Genomic DNA, 11,678 nt, shown 5'->3' on the forward strand with positions numbered 1-11,678 from the left:
AGCGCCATCAATTTTCACAGCGCTTTACATATACATTGTACATTCTCATCGGGTCCCTATACTCGAGGAGCTTACAATCTAAGGTCCCTAACTCACATTCATATACTAGGGCCAATGTAGACAGCAGCCAATTAACCTACCAACATGTCTTTGGAGTATATATACAGAATACAGCTACATCCATAGATAGATAGATAGATAGATAGATAGATAGATAGATAGATAGATAGATAGATAGATAGATAGATAGACACACACAGATAGATAGATAGATAGATAGATAGATAGATAGATAGATAGATAGATAGATAGATAGATAGATGATAGATAGATAGATAGATAGATAGATAGATAGATAGATAGATAGATAGACTCACACAGATAGATAGATAGATAGATAGATAGATAGATAGATAGATAGATAGATAGATAGATAGATAGATAGATAGATAGATATAGATAGATAAAGATAGATAGATAGATAGATAGATAGATAGATAGATAGATAGATAGATAGACACACACAGATAGATAGATAGATAGATAGATAGATAGATAGATAGATAGATAGATAGATAGATAGATGATAGATAGATAGATAGATAGATAGATAGATAGATAGATAGACACACACAGATAGATAGATAGATAGATAGATAGATAGATAGATAGATAGATAGATAGATAGATAGATAGATAGATAGACACACACAGATAGATAGATAGATAGATAGATAGATAGATAGATATAGATAGATAAAGATAGATAGATAGATAGATAGATAGATAGATAGATAGATAGACACACACACAGATAGATAGATAGATAGATAGATAGATAGATAGATAGATAGATAGATAGATAGATAGATAGATGATAGATAGATAGATAGATAGACACACACAGATAGATAGATAGATAGATAGATAGATAGATAGATAGATAGATAGATAGATAGATGATAGATAGATAGATAGATAGACACACACAGATAGATAGATAGATAGATAGATAGATAGATAGATAGATAGATAGATAGATAGATAGATAGATAGATATAGATAGATAAAGATAGATAGATAGATAGATAGATAGATAGATAGATAGATAGATAGATAGATAGATAGATAGATAGATAGATAGATAGAGTGTATTTCTTTGTGTCTGCCAAAGATTGCGGAAGTTCTCATATCATTTGTATAATACCAATTATATAGCAATTCATTTTCTCTAGGTTTTTGACTTTTAGCTTTTGTTGCCATGTCCTGCAAGAACTTGAATACAGTGGACCTAGGTATGCGCTACTAAAATAACAAATTCTGCTTCTGTAACTTGCCACAAAAGCCAAATGTCACATCTGCTTTTACACCTTACTGAATAATTCTATTTTTTTTTTCAAGTATTAATACCATGTGTATATGATTCAGTATCATGCCATATATCAGATATATTAGGTATATTATCATCTTCTGTTTCTTTCAACCATCAAATCTAGAAAGTGAATGAAATTTTAACTGTTCTGTATACAAGTATTACAGCAAAGATGAATGAAAGTGTGGGCTTATTTACTTAAACAGGAAGAACATTTTACGCAGTTTATCTAAAATCTTTAACATGAGATCAAATCTTACAAAATCCAATCAGTCCCTGACTTGTAAGTTATCAACTTGCGGATCTGGATTTGTAGACATCAAATTACTTACCAGCAGGTTATATTGCACAGCTAAGTGTGTCCACAGAAAAGAGAAGAGCACAATCCAGGTGATTTTTTTGTACATCAAGTGATATCTATGTTTATGTGTACCCTTTAGGCTGTTGCAGACATCCCCAGCTGACCAATCTTAGGGCAAGTAACAAACAATCATGTTGTGTATTTTTAACCAATTGCTTTTTGTATTACTCTGTAATAAGCTGGCACTGGGGGGTCTACCTCTTAAACCCACAGTGACGTTACAGAAATGCCTAGTTGATCTAAGCATATTTTTCAAAAGAAATATCCTTTTGTGAGCAGAATTCATATATCTGATGCCCATTGGTCAGCTTAAGGCACAGAACATTTTTTTAAAAAGCTGTTCCATTCTTGATCAAAGCCCAGGAGAACGGAGAAGGTCCTAGTAGATCATAAATTGTGTGAAAAGCTACTTATGTCATGTACCCATAAAAAAACTGTTATGGAAACCCAATCTAAGAACATTTTCTTTTTAGAGAACATAAATTGAATACACTTGTAACACTAAAAGAACACGATGCTGACTTTCTCCCTCTATTCTCCAGCCCTGCTGTCAGCTGTCCATTCCATCTCCCCTCCTGCCGCTGACAGGTCTATGGACCGCACTATCCTCTGACAGCAACACTGTAATTGAGAAAGGCTAATGACGGCTTGTCCATTCTGCTCAATACAGCACAAGAGAAAAGTTTAATCAATGAAAACGCAGAATTGGGCTTTCTACAGCACAGGGTCAATGATGTGATTATACAGGTGGCAGTTTCAATGCCAGGGAATAATACTGTAACATAAGGCACACAATAGTGTCACTGACCTCCCCAGTTGTTTCCAGGAAGAGGATGAGTTACTGTGTGCTCTAACAATAGACAAATGGATGAGCATTATAGGAGGTGACTGGAAGTCTGCTGCCGTTTTCTTTCTGGCTGCAAATGCTTGGTTATATCACTGATTATGTTAACATCTGCAATCCCGAAAAAAACACACAAATTTCTAAATAATGTCTAATCTCATTTACTAATGACTTTAGAAACATTTTCAAGCAATAAGGCACCACTGAAAGACACATTAGAAAATGTAAGAGTGTTCATCGGCTGTACCAAAAAGGAAGCACTTTTTGTGATTTTTCCCTAAATGCCCTAGAATATTGTGATGGGTAAAAAATTTGAGCAAAAAAAGACAATGAGGAGCTTTGAGGCAACACCTCCGCTCCTATGTGCAGTGGATGTCCTTTGTACTGGGATTAGAGTGGTCTGTACCTACCTGTAGCTTCAAGCCTGGACAGGTGGGTGGTTGCGGACTACAATTGGAAGAGCTGAAGGTCCTGTTGGTTTCTCAGGGATAAAACTGAGGCTGTCTCCCCAGAATAGCGTTAGTATTTGCAGCAGCCTATTATTGGTCCTAAGAGTAGATAGTCAGGAGTCTATGGTTCATATGACAACTAGAAGCCTCTTCTGCTGTGGCCAATGTGGGTGGTCTTTGCTGGCTCCCACCGACTGCCTATGAAGTAGCCGGGACTGTACTGTAATATATATCCACAGGCCAGCCAACCACATGTGCTGCTCCTAATACACACCTCCCAACTCTGGGAGGCACTAGATACACACTCACCTAGTTCATATCAGTCCTAGCAAGCAACAAGTCCCCTGAGCCTTCTGACTCGTTGAAACGTCCTTCTGCCAACGTAAGCGTGCATAATTAACAAATCTGCGCATACATACGTCTTCTGTATACATCTATAATTATCTGTTCCTCAGGCTAACCATTTAATGTATTTAGTGCCACTAAGGCACTCCCTCTATTGCTAAAAATACCATGGAATACAGTAGCTCTAAAAGGTCCAATTACAGACCTGAAAGTGAGTTACAATAAGTACAGGTCTGACTCCTAATGCCCTGGAAGCTTCTTACAGAGGTTCCTCTCCCTGCCCAGTGCCCCCCCTACATTTGGCAGTAGTCATCTCACCCATGGGTTAACCTGCTCTGCCATATGTAGGACTTGCCAACACCATAAATCTTCCCTTCCCCCTCCTACCTTGTGCTGTCCTCACCTGTAGGAGCTAACTTTCACTTCCCCAGTACAGTCCTTCCTGGTAGCTCTGCTTCTTTCCTCCGTCTGAACACCCGGGCATGATGCTTCTGCTTCTGCACTAAGCCATTCCCTTGGGGGATTCTAGCTTTGCAATTCTGTCTGACACGTGCAGTAAGCCAGGAGCCAGCAAGTATATGGGGTTCGCGCCATCTAGTGGTCAATTTCAAAATTACAAGGATCCTTTTTTTTCCAATGGTAAATATATTCTTTTTCAGGATGATTCGGTGCCACCTGGCACATGCTGATGACGTCACATATTGTATTTAAACTTTAACAAATGAACTTCCCTTGTTTGCTCCACTTTGATTTTTTAAATATAATATGTTGCATTATATCTGTTCAATAAGTAAAAAAAAAAAAAAAAACTGTTGATTGGGTCAGAAATTCAAAGCTGTCCTGTTTCCAGTGCTCACTTTCTGTGTTACTTCCAGGAGTCTCATTAGCCCTTTTAGTTGTTGTTTTAGACCAGGGGCCACCAAACTATCTGCGGATCACATCCAGTTTGCTACAAGATTTTATCTGACCCCTGGTGTATCCTCAATGTGCATGGATTGAGGATTAAGGCCAGCAGACACTGTCTATGGTCTGTGCTTATGATGTAAGGGGGAACTCTGAAGGGGACGGGACCAGATGTAAGAAGGGACTCTAATGGGGTCCCTGACTTAAGGGGGAACTCTGATGGGGACCCTGATGTAAGAAGTGACTCTGATGGGGTCCCTGATGTAATGCGGAACTCTGATGGGGACCCTGATGTAAGGGGTATTCTGATGGGAAACCTGATGTAAAGTAGGGTGACCACATTTCCAAACTGCCATACAGGGACCCCCCCCCCCCCCTTTCTAAAAAAAGATAACTTTTTATAAAAAAACATTGTGACCCCCCCCCCCCCCATGGTTTTTACCGGTTCATCCTGGGACCTGTAGTTCTTCACTAGTTGGGGGGGGGGTCGCATCTTCAGCTCTGAGGGGTTCATGGTGGGACCTGTAGTCCTTCACTTTTGGGGGTCACATTCCCCCCAAAAGTGAAGGACTACGAGTCCCAGCATGAACTCCTAAAATACAAAGATGTGACCCCCCCCCCCAATTTGAAGGACTACAACACCCAGCATGAAACCCCTGAGATCTGAAGGGTGTGATCTCATAGATTTCACAGGTGTATGCTGGGACCTGTAGTTCTTCACTCTTTGGGGGGCAGGGGGTCTCACATCTTCAGCTCTTGGGGGGGGGTCATGCTGGGACCTGTAGTCCTTAACTTTGGGGAGGTCACACCCCCCTAAAGTAAAGGACTACAAATCCCAGCATGAACCGATGATATCTAAAGATGTGACCCCCATCCCCCCCCAATTTTGAATCTCCCAGCATGAACCCATGAGATCTAAGGGTGTGACCCCATAGATTTCACAGATCTATGCTGGGACCTGTAGTTCTTCACTAGTTTGGGGGGGTGTTACATCTTAAGCTCTGAGGGGTTGATGCTGGGACCTGTGTCAGTTTCATTCCGGGACACTGTATTGTCCCAGAGTGAAGGTGCCCGGGACAGACCTGCAGAATGCGGGACTGTCCCGGGCAATCCGGGACACGTGGTCACCCTAGGCCTGCTGTGCTGATAAACAATGTCCTGATTATCAACAACACCCCCCCCCCCCCCTAAAAGGGAGAGCCGCAGATCAGCTCTCCCTGTCAGCGTAAACGGAGGAAAGCCGGTAAATGGCACTTCCTGGTTCACGCGATGATCAGCTGTGATTGGTCACAGCTGATCATGTGGTAAGAAGCCTCTGTCAGAGGCTCCATACCACGATTGGAGTAACACACCGCACCTCCGTTCGCCACACTGCGCGCCCCTCGCCGTCTCTGTTATCCTGTTCGCGTCATATGACTAGGGTGACCACATTTCCAAACTGCCATTCAGGGACACCCCCCCCCCCTTTCTAAAAAAAGATAAGTTTTTACAAAAAAAAAATTGTGCCCCCCCATGGTTTTTACCGGTACATCCTGGGACCTGTAGTTCTTCACTAGTTTTTATTTTAATTCTGCACTGATTGTCTTTGAAATTACCCCTGCCCCCTAGTAAATCCAATCTGGGGACAAAACCAGGGACAGACTTGGTCCGGGGACAGTGTCCTCAATCAGGGGACTGTCCCCTGAAACTGGGGATGTCTGGTCACCCTAATGTAAAGGGGAACTCTGATGGGGACCTGGATTGAGGATTAAGGCCAGCAGACACTGTCTATGGTCTGTGCTTATGATGTAAGGGGGAACTCTGAAGGGGACGGGACCAGATGTAAGCAGGAACTCTAATGGGGTCAATGATGTAAGGTAAGGTGACCAGATTTTTAAAATGAAATTCGGGGACATATTTTTTCTTTACTAGCAATGGCAACAATCAGCGACTCTCTGCCCGTCAACGCCCGCCTCACAGCCTCTCAAGTCTTACTCTTCGGCCCTTGCTACTACTGGATGGGGAGCGGAGGAAGATCACTCCGCCAGGGAAGGCAAGGAGATAGGCAGGTGGCTGGCCAGGATTGGGGCCAAGGCAGAAGAACATGCGAGCGAAGCTGAATGGGCATGTGCCCGAAACTGAAGAAATATTCCTTTACTCATCACCCTAATGTAAGGGGGAACTCTGATGGGGACCCTGATGTAAGGGATATTCTGATGGGGAACCTGATGTAAGGGGAATATCTGATGTGGACCCTGATGTAAGGGGTATTCTGATGGGGAACCTGATGTAAGGGGAAACTCTGATAGGGACCTAATGTAAGAAGGGACTTTAATGGGGTCCCTGATGTAAGGGGGAACTCTGATGGGGACCCTGATGTAAGGGGTGTTCTGATGGGGAACCTGATGTAAGGGGGAACGCTGATGGGGACCTGATGTGAGCAGGACTAATCGGGTCCCTGATGTAAGGGGCAACTCTGATGGGGAAACCTGATGTAAAGGGGGACTCTGATGGGGACCTGATGTAAGCAGGAACTCTAATGGGGTCTCTGATGTAAGGGGGAACTCTGATGGGGACCCTGATGTAAGGAGTATTCTGATGAGGGAACCTGATGTAAGGGGGATCTCTGATGGGGACCTGATTTAAGAAGGGACTCTAATGGGGTCCCTGAGGTAAGGGGGAACTCTGATGGGGACCCTGATGTAAGGGGTATTCTGATGGGGAACCTGATGTAAGGGGGGCCTCTGATGGCATTGGGGACCCTGATGTAAGGGGTATTCTGATGGGGAGCCTGATGTAAGTAGATGAATTCAATTGGACAGTCCGGATTTAGCATCATGTGGACTGAAATCCAGACACATTATTCAGACCGGCCTGTGGCTCCCCAAGTAACCAAGATAGTCACACACAAATCCGTTACCATCTGGGAGCTGCAGGAGGCAGGGGGCAGGTTCTGCATCACTGGGGGGGGGGGGGGCAGGGCGATGATGTTAACAAGAGAAATTTGGCCACAGTCACTGTTCGGTGCGGTATGGTATACTTACCACATTACTACTCTCCTTGGGGCATCCAAAGGGGTCCCAGTCCAATAAAGTGTTCAGGTTTGGCTTGAAGAAAAGGTGGCAACCCTACATGTAAGGAGGGACTCTGATGAGGAACCTGATGTAAGGGGGAACACTGATGGGGACCCTGATGTATGGGGGATTCTGAGGGGACCTTGATGTAAGAAGTGACTCTAATGGGGACCCTGATGTAAGGGGGAACTCTGATAGGGACCCTGATCAGTGGCGGCTGGTGCAAAAAAAAAAAACTGAGGGGGGCGCAAACAACCTGAAAAAAAAAACATCAATTGCCGCCACTGTGCCATCAAACGCAGCCACTGTGCCTATCAAACGCAGCCACAGTGCCCATTAAACACAGCCACTGTGCCATCAATTGCCGCCACCGTGCCATCAATTGCCACCGCCGTGCCATCTGATATGTGGTGTCCAATCACAGCGTCTGTCATTTCAGCCAATCAGGTGACAGGTAACAGATCCGAGCACCTAATTGGCTGAGAGGCAGTTCAGTGTTAGGAAAGCGATTAATTTGCTTTTCTAACACAACGCTGAGTGAACAGCGAGCGCCCAGCATAGCGCCCGCTGTTCACCTTTTTGGATGCCTATTAGAGCTTACTGCTCTAATCAGGTGCTTCCAAAAAAAACCCTGCCACTGTAATTCAGGTGCCCGGTGCCCGACAAGGGGTCAGGAATAGTGTTGCTCACGAATATTCACATTGCGAATATTCGACTCGAATATAGCATATTCGAGAAATCGCGCTATATTTCGAAATTCGCGGTGAATATTCGCAATTCCGAATATTCGATTTTTTACAATTTTTTTTTTGAATCAGATCACATCCTAGATATCTCCATCGACGTCTAAAAGCATTGCTGGTATCATTAGAGACCCTGGGCCGAGTAGCTGAAGCGTTCATTGAATTTTCCAGAAAGATCGCAATGCGATTATTCGGCAAACGCAATATCGCGCGATTATTTTCTTCGCCCCTATCTTCCGCATCAGAGCGATTTTTACAGTTTCATTTTTAAAACAGATCACATCCTAGTGATCTCCATAGACGTCTGAAAGCATTGCTGGTATGATTAGAGCCATTGGGCCGAGTAGCTGAAGCGATCATTTTATATTGCCGAATATTCGCAATGCGAATATTCGGCAATAGGAATATTGCGCGATTATTTGCTCCGCCCTTTTGCATCAGAGCCAATCAGAGTTCTCCTTCCACACTCGTCACAGGTTAGCAACCAATAGGAACCTGCCTGCATGGACATTATATAAGCTCACTCCCAGCACCATTTCATTGCAGATTCAGAAGCTGGCTATAGAGTGTGGAGGCTGTTTCTGTGTTCCTGGTTTCCTGTGTCTTTGTTCTTGATTGATTTAGATCATCACCAGCATTGCTATTTAGTGATTCCAGTGGATCTTTTCCAGTATATCAACTGCTTTTTTCAAAGCAATAGACCCAAGAGCTTTTTTCAAAGCTACGTTTTGTGCTGTTTTGTGCTGTTTTTTTCATTTGTGTTACTGTTTGATCCTGCAATCCTCCCTGTTCAGTTATATTTGCAAGAGATTTCAAAACACATTTTGCTGAGCTTTATAAAAGAGCTTTTCTAAAAGCTAAGTTTTGTTCATCTTGTGTTACTGTTAGATCTTGCAGGTTCGCTGTTCAGTGATATTTGATAGGCATCTCAGTTCAAATTTTGTTTAGTTTTCCCTAAAGAGCTTTTATAAAAGCTAAGTTTTGTGTTCAGTTTAGTTAAATTTTGTGTAGTAAGTGTACACACTGTTAGTGTACATTTATTTCATCTAGCTTAGCTTAGTGTGTGTTTAGTGTCTGTGTTTTGTGTTTAAAAAAAAAAAAAAAAAAAAAAGTTAGTGTTTGTTTAGTGCTTTTTTTTTTTTTCTTTAATTTTGTAGTCCTTGTCTGGTGTACTACTTTTCTTATAGTTTAGTAGCTGTCTGTGTACGTCTTTGTCTGCGTGCCTGTCTTGTAAAAAAAACACAAAAACACATTTTGTTCACATTTTCCCCCCCAATAAAGTTTAACCCCCCCACACACATATCAGCAATAATGAGCGGCATCCGTGGCCGTGGCAGCAGGGGTAGGGGAGTTACTCCCAGTGCTGGATCGCTGCCAGCACGGGGTACCTCTCGTGCCCCTACTAGTGGTAGAGGATCGGGTGCAAGGGGAGTACGCCTGATCCGGGAGTTCTTCCCATCGGGCAGCCACCCGATATTGCCATCTCAGGCTCAAGTAGTGGTGGACTACATGGGGCACAGCAGTGCCACTGAGTCGTCGGTCCCGACTCACAGTAGTACCACCATTACACCGTTGCCTGTACTACCCCCCCCCAGCCCCCAAGAGTCCAGCATCTTACTGTTCGACAGCGACAGTGATAGGGATCTCTTGGGGGAGGCCATGCATCAGGCAGACCTCCAGCTCTGTCCTGATGGTCAGGACCTTTTTGAAGGGATGGATGAGGAGGATGGGATACCTGCTGGCAGTATCCCAGAGACATCCCTTCAAACTGGTGCTGCTGTTTTGGTGCAGGAAACAGCAGCACCTAGTCAGACCCAGGCGTGGGTGAGGGGACAGCGGAGCCAGGCTAGAGGCTCCATGTCACGTGGTTCCCTCAGACCAACACATCTCAGCCCTTGGTCTGACATCTCTGGGGGCGAAGAGGGTGACCCATCATGGTTGCCATCTGACGCGTCGGCTCACTACGTCAGTGACGACGGGGAAGGTAGGCACCCTGGTGAAACGGTGCGCCAGGTCACCACCAGGGAGACCATCGTCAGGGTCTCCACTGGTGATGGCAGCAGGAGGTGTCAGGAGGAGGAGCAGCAGCAGCAGCAGCAGGCAGCTCCACCTGTGCGCACCGAATCCCAGCAGGTGCAAGTAAGCGTCACCCCATCTGACAGGAGGGCGGTGCTGAAGTCACCTGTCTGGAATTTCTTTACCCTGGTGGCAGACAACCCTACCGTGGCCATCTGCCGGATTTGTAAAGTGAGGGTGAAGAGAGGGAAGTGTTTGGCTCGGGTGGGTACCACAGCCCTGAACCAGCACCTGAGGATAAACCACTGGGCGTTGTATGACGAGATGAAGCGTGGTGGTGGTAGCAGCGCCACCACCACAAGTGAGCAGGGTACAGCAGCCCCTGCCACATCTTCATCTGTTTCCAGCAGGTCATGCCCCCCCGCTCCCTCTAGTAGAGGTACTGGTACCGGCAGCCAGACCTCTACTTCCACAGCACCCTCCACGTCTGTGTCCCGCACTGCCGTCCGGCGCCAGGCGTCGATTTCAGACGCCTTTGACCGCACCACTCCCTTCCCCCCTGGAGACCGACGTGTGCGTTCCCTCAATGGGCTCCTGGCAAGGGTTATTGCCCAACATCTGCTGCCCTTCAACATAGTTGACAGCAACCCCTTCAGGCAGATGTTGGAGCAGGCCCAACCCCAATGGCGTGTCCCCAGCCGCCATTTCTTTGCCAGGACTGGTGTCCCTGCCCTACACCAGCACATTGTGCAGAATGTAACCCTGTCGCTGGATCACGCTGTCAGCGACAGGGTTCATCTGACAATGGATGGCTGGACCAGCAGGCATGGGCAGGGACGCTACATCAGCTTCACGGCCCATTGGGTTTCCCTCCGAGGCGTCGGTGAGGGATCGTCGGCAACCGATCTTGTGGTGCCGCCCCGGGGTGTCCAGGGGAGAACTGCTGGTCTCCCTCAAGCCACTGTCTCCGCAGCTGCTGAGCCTCCCAGCAAGCGCCCCCGTAGCTACTCAAGTGTGGGGCACGTGCGCTGTCAGGCCGTGCTCCAGCTTGTTAGTTTAGGGGACCGGAGACACACTGCAGAAGAAGTGCTGAAAGCACTTCAAGCTCAGGTCCAGAAGTGGCTGACACCCCGAAGGCTCCAGCCAGGTATGGTTGTCTGCGATAACGGCAGCAACCTACTCGCCGCCCTCCATGCTGGCAGTCTGACGCACGTGCCCTGTCTGGCACATGTCCTCAACCTGGTGGTGCAGAAGTTCCTGCGCACTTATCCAGGGTTGAGTGACATTGTGGCAAAGGCGCGTAGGATTGCCAGCCACTTCAGGCGCTCCCCAACCGCTACCGCGTCCCTGTCCAAATTGCAGCGGAAGTACAATCTGCCCCTTCACAGGCTGATTGTGGACAGTGTGACGCGGTGGAACTCCACCCTCCACATGCTGAAGAGGTTGTGGGAGCAGCAAAGGGCGGTGAGGGAGTACCTGATGGAACTAGGCACTGAGAGGGCTTCACCACAACTCCCTTTCATCGCCTGTGCGGAGTGGGGGCAGATAAACCAGGTCTGCCAAGTGTTGTCCTCCTTCGAGCAGGCGACCAA

The 11,678-nt window shown here is 46.1% G+C and overlaps 1 protein-coding gene across 2 annotated transcripts in view; it reads right to left on the reverse strand.

The window, feature by feature from the left end:
• Positions 1–3,918, reverse strand: part of C2CD4C (C2 calcium dependent domain containing 4C) — an 85,846-nt gene extending 81,928 nt beyond the window's left edge. The window contains exons 1-2 of one of the 2 annotated variants that reach the window (XM_040321962.1): positions 3,775–3,918; positions 2,988–3,400 (exon numbers count right to left, since the gene is read on the reverse strand). The gene's annotated coding sequence lies outside the window, so the exon portion shown is untranslated. The remainder of the gene's footprint in view (positions 1–2,987; positions 3,401–3,774) is intronic. The other variant, XM_040321971.1, reaches the window with a different exon arrangement.
• Positions 3,919–11,678: the final 7,760 nt, after the last annotated feature.

This window comes from Rana temporaria, chromosome 1, assembly GCF_905171775.1.
Source record: "Rana temporaria chromosome 1, aRanTem1.1, whole genome shotgun sequence".
Classification (NCBI taxonomy): domain Eukaryota; kingdom Metazoa; phylum Chordata; class Amphibia; order Anura; family Ranidae; genus Rana; species Rana temporaria.